The sequence below is a fragment of the Lipotes vexillifer genome, unplaced genomic scaffold (genome assembly GCF_000442215.2).
Source record: "Lipotes vexillifer unplaced genomic scaffold, Lipotes_vexillifer_v1.1 scaffold994, whole genome shotgun sequence".
Taxonomy (NCBI): domain Eukaryota; kingdom Metazoa; phylum Chordata; class Mammalia; order Artiodactyla; family Lipotidae; genus Lipotes; species Lipotes vexillifer.
In genome coordinates, this window is record NW_006771292.1 from 251,436 (window position 1) to 257,062 (window position 5,627).

Here is a 5,627-nt window from a genome sequence, read left to right on the forward strand (position 1 = left end):
CTGCATAGTGTGTTAAGTAAGGCACTGCCTAGCCCTCAAGGGTTTCATAGATTCATAGGCAAGAACAATAAATTGCGGCAAAATTTGATAAGTGCTTTCATTGAGAAATAAACAAAGCGTCAGGGAAGGCCAGATTAATATTATATAGAAGTGATTTTATTTCCTTTTTCTCTGACCACTACCCAGTCTCTCTTCTTTTCTGCTTTGCCCATAAGCAGGGAAGCCACAGAAGGAATGAAAGCCCAGAAGGATATTTAGCATGTCAAACGGTCAAGTCAGATGAAAGCTGATGACATCAATGGATTTGGTACTTAGACCAAATCATTCAAAACACATTTGTCTGAATACTGCAATCTTTGCATTAGTGAGTTAAGAATCAATGAGTTAAGACCCAAAATAAAGGTGTCTTTTGGTAGAATTTAATCAAGAAATTTTGCTCACCTTCTGGAGTATTATACAAGTGGCAGTTATTAGTCTAATTTTATATCTCTTCCACCTTCCCCCTCCATTCAGAGCAAAGGGAATAACCTACCCGCTGCTTTTGGAAACCTCCTTTGTTTCCCAGGACAAAGGGGTAAATGGTCCCGCCCCACCCAGAGGTCCTCACTCCCCACTTCCCAGGCAGCCACGGATCTCCTCCCGAGCCGATACAGTCTGCATACGTGAAGAAGGCTCTGCCTACGGACTTAAGGGGTTAGGAGACAAAGGGAATTTTTCTTTATGCATTCTATAACCACTCTTCTGTCAACCAACCCCTCTAGACTGCAGCCCTCTGGCTTCCCAGATTCAACATGGTACTAAGGATGAGAAAGAGAGAAAGTGATTTACAGTTCTCCCAATTCCATGCTTACAAAGAGTTGTCCCTTCAGCTCCCCTTAATGACTTTCTACCTCTTTCCAGGGAGGCATTATAGAAATTTTAAAACGGGAAATGGGCTTCAGGAACTTGGAGCTTTACAAGCAGATGATTTTTTTTTGTTTTTTTATAATTACTTGATGGGGCTTCCCTGGTGGCGCAGTGGTTGGGGGTCCGCCTGCTGATGCAGGGGACACGGGTTTGTGCCCTGGTCCGGGAGGATCCCACATGCCACGGAGCGGCTGGGCCCGTGAGCCATGGCCGCTGAGCCTGCGCGTCCGGAGCCTGTGCTCCGCAACGGGAGAGGCCACAACAGGGAGAGGCCCGCGTACCGCAAAAAAAAAAAAAAAATTCTTGATGCAAGAGGGAAGAGATATGGGAACATATATATATGTATAACTGATTCACTTTGTTATCAAGCAGGAACTAACACAGCATTGTAAAGCAATTATACTCCAATAAAGATGTTAAAAAAAAATTACTTGATGGATACGTTCATTCACCTAAATGTACCTGGTTGAAATTGCAGCTGCCCACTCAATTTCTCTTTAAAAATTCACAAATGTGTGTGGCAATGGCTGTAGTTTCACTGGCAGCTGATCTGTTTTTACAAAGTGAAGGAGTCACCATCTAAAACCTATAAACTGTCACAGTCTGTCATCATTGCAGAGATGTGGCCATTATTTAAATTAAACTGTGAAAGATTTTTTTTTTCTCTGTGACGGCTTTTCAGATGGTGATGTGCCATAAGCCCGCCACAATAAACTGGCGTTAAGCATTCTCAACCCATTAGTCCTGCCCATAATATATACAGCATACAGATGATATAAAAAAGATTTTGTCCCTGTTTATGCCTGCTAGGGGAAAAAAATTTAAAAGCCTCACTTATTCCCAGCTATGATAATACATCCTTGGTGGGAAATCTCTCTTTGAGTCAAGGTGAAAGTAATCTCTCACCTGTGTTTAGTATTCAAGAGTTCATAAAGCCTTAAAGAGAAATAATGTCATTTAATTTCTACAATAATACTATGCATTGGTAGAGCACGTACTCTCATCACTATTCTCTTTTTACATATGAGGAAACTGAGGCTTAGGAAATGTTTGCTGACTTACCAAAAGTTACAACAGAGTTAGTAAATAACAGAACAGCCCAACTCCAGCTTCCACCTCCAGAGCTCCTCTCTACTAAAGCCTGCCCTTTACCTCTTTTGCATAATGAATTCATTTGAGTGTTTCAAAAAGATGAGCAGTCAAGTTCAAGAGACAGAATCTTAGTGCTTCACACACTCCTCAAGCTGCAGATCAGAATTACCTGGGGAGCTTCTGACAATCCTGATTCCCAAGCCACAGCCCAGTTCAAATAAATCAGAATATCTGGGGATGGGAGTAGATGCCAGTACTCATTTTAACTCCCAAGAGATTACAAGGTGCAGCCAAGTGCACTGTTTCCAAAAATCACTGGGCTGGGCTTCCCTGGTGGCACAGTGGTTAAGAGTCCGCCTGCCAATGCAGGGGACAGGGGTTCGTGCCCCGTTCCAGGAAGATCCCACATGCCACGGAGCGGCTGGGCCCGTGAGCCATGGCCGCTGAGCCTGTGCATCCAGAGCCTGGGCTCCGCAACGGGAAAGGCCACAACACTGAGAAGCCCGCGTACCACAAAAAAAAAAAAAAAAAAAAAAATAACGGGGCTTTAGAAATCGCCTGAGAAGCGTGTCCCAAGAGATTACAAGGTGCAGCCAAGTGCACTGTTTCCAAAAATCACTGGGCTGGGCTTCCCTGGTGGCACAGTGGTTAAGAGTCCGCCTGCCAATGCAGGGGACAGGGGTTCGTGCCCCGTTCCAGGAAGATCCCACATGCCACGGAGCGGCTGGGCCCGTGAGCCATGGCCGCTGAGCCTGTGCATCCAGAGCCTGGGCTCCGCAACGGGAAAGGCCACAACACTGAGAAGCCCGCGTACCAAAAAAAAAAAAAAAAAAAAAAAAATCACTGGGCTTTAGAAATCGCCTGAGAAGCTTGTCAAACAACAGATAGCCCTCCCTACCCCAGAAGATGTGATTTATTAGACAGAGGTAGAACTCAAGTACCTGAATTTTTTTAAAAAGCTCCTCCAGTCATTCTGATGCATGCAAAGTTTGAGAACGACTGCTTTAGGGGTTAAGAAGTTCAACTTTTGAGTTAGAAGGACCTGCATTTGACAGCTCTTGCCATTTACCAGTTGTGTGACTCTAGATCAGTGAGTGAACCTCTCAAAGCTTCAGTTTCCTCATCTATAAAGAGGAGGGAATAGTACTACTTTTCTTTTACAGTTGTCTTGATGATTAAATGAAATAATGCAGTGATTGTCAAATTGTGGTCCCTGGGCCAGCAGCCTCAGCATCCTTGAGGATATTGTCAGAAACACAAAAATTATCATCCCACCCACACCTACTGGATCAGAAACTCTGAGAGTGGGCTTCCCTGGTGGCACAGTGGTTAAGAATCCACCTGCCAATGCAGGGGACACAGGTTCGAGCCCTGGTTGGGGAAGATCCCACATGCCTCGGAGCAACTAAGCCCGTGTGCCACAACTACTGAGCCCACAAGCCACAGCTACTGAAGCCCACGCGCCTAGAGCCCGTGCTCCACAGCAAGAGAAGCCACCGCAATGAGAAGCCCACGCGCCGCAACAAAGAGAAGTCCCCACTCACCACAGCTAAAGAAAGCTTGCGCACAGCAATGAAGACCCAATGCAGCCAAAAAGAAATAAAGAAAGTAAAAAAAAAAAAGAAACTCTGAGAGTAAGCCTTTATCAGCATTCAACAAGAAGCCTCCCCCAGGCGACTGTTAGGCATGCTAAAGTCTGATCATCGATATAATGCTTCCTACACGGATAGCACAGTGCCTGGTACACAGGAAGTGCTAAAAGAATTAGATATTATGTTGTTATTGTCAACATCATGGTTGTCGTCCACACTTGTGTGAAAGGTCTCCAAGCCATGGTAAAATAACTTCCACAATAACAGCTGAAAATGAAATTACAACCAGCCAGAAAGAGTAAGTTCCATGTCAAGATTACTACTACAATTATCAGGACAAATGGTCTTTGTGCTCATGAACCATTCAACGTTCCTAGTGAATTGCAACCACCTGACCATCTCATTTCTGTCTTTAAAAACACATCAATTGTTTTAATTGCCCATAGTACAGTTTAAAATCTGGCTTTTCCTTCCTCACCAAACTGTTATGTACAGCTCCCTCCCTCCCTATCCATGTCCCTGACTTTTTGTCAGAGTTTTGAATAAGTCATGCTCCTGTCTACCTCCTGATTCCTGATAATTGCCCTACTACGAATCATTATATCTCTGGAAAAGAAAAGAATACAAAATAAATCAGAAATTAGTCCATTGTCAAAATAGGCCTACTGGGCTTCCCTGGTGGCGCAGTGGTTGAGAGTCTGCCTGCCGATGCAGGGGACGCGGGTTCGTGCCCCGGTCCGGGAGGATCCCACATGCCGCGGAGCGGCTGGGCCCGTGAGCCATGGCCGCTGAGCCTGCGCGTCCGGAGCCTGTGCTCCGCAGCGGGAGAGGCCACAACAGTGAGAGGCCCGCGTACCGCGGAAAAAAAAAAAAAAAAAAATAGGCCTACTGAGTTTCTACCATTTGCCTACTGTATCCCCAGTAAAGTGCTGGGGCTATGTGGGTTTAAAAAAAAAAAAAAAAAGGACCTTAACTTAATAGAGTCTAGTGGGGGAAAAGAAAAGACATCAAACGAACGGTGACAAATAATTAGATTGCTATGTGGCTGCAAAATTCTAAAAGAGAGAAGTGCAAGGTGCTAAGGGGACTATACTGGGATCCATGACAAGGTCTTCAGGGGCAGCAGATGGTGGTGGGTGCAGGGCAAAACTCCTGAGAAATGATGTCTAACTTGAGATTGAAGATGTGACAAGAGCATGGGGTAGGGATGTTTCAATCATCTCACGCAGAGGGAATAACAAGGTCCAAAAGCGGAAAGGAGCATGGCGTATTCACAGATAGCCTGGCCAGGACAAGTCAGAGTTGACGAACATCCAACAACTCTAGTTTCTATCAGCAACAGAATGAAACGGGGTGACTTAAACCATTATTAGCTTTATTCTCTGTCTTTGTCTAAGAAACTATTCTTAGCTCATATTGCCGAAACTTTGGGAGACTGACAAGTGAGTCAGCCATGAACACAAATCCAAAGTCCTTGGAGTATTTGGATTCCATTCGGATTCCAGATCTCATCAAAAATTAGGCAGAACAAATGGCAAAGAAATGTGATGAAAACTTAAAGGAAATTATTTTTGCCTTAAAGAAGGAAAGATGTAAACGAATTTTTTTTTTTTTGGCCATGCCGCGCAACTTGGGGGATCCAGATTGAACCAAACCCTGGCAGTGAAAGTGAAGAGTCCTAACCACTGGACCACCAGGCAATTCCCCAAAACCAATCTTATATTGGTCTTCTATATTTGAAAGGATTTTATATATAAGAAAATGATCTGTTTTTCTTCATCTCCACTGAGAACAGAGGAGGAAGAAATGTGTTTAAAGAGCAGTGTTAAAAATACAGGTCTAGGGCTTCCCTGGTGGCACAGTGGTTGAGAGTCCGCCTGCCGATGCAGGGGACACGGGTTCGTGCCCCGGTCCGGGAAGATCCCACATGCTGCGGAGCGGCTGGGCCCGTGAGCCATGGCCGCTGAGCCTGCGCGTCCAGAGCCTGTGCTCTGCGGCGGGAGGGGCCGCAGCGGTGAGAGGCCCACGTACCGCAAA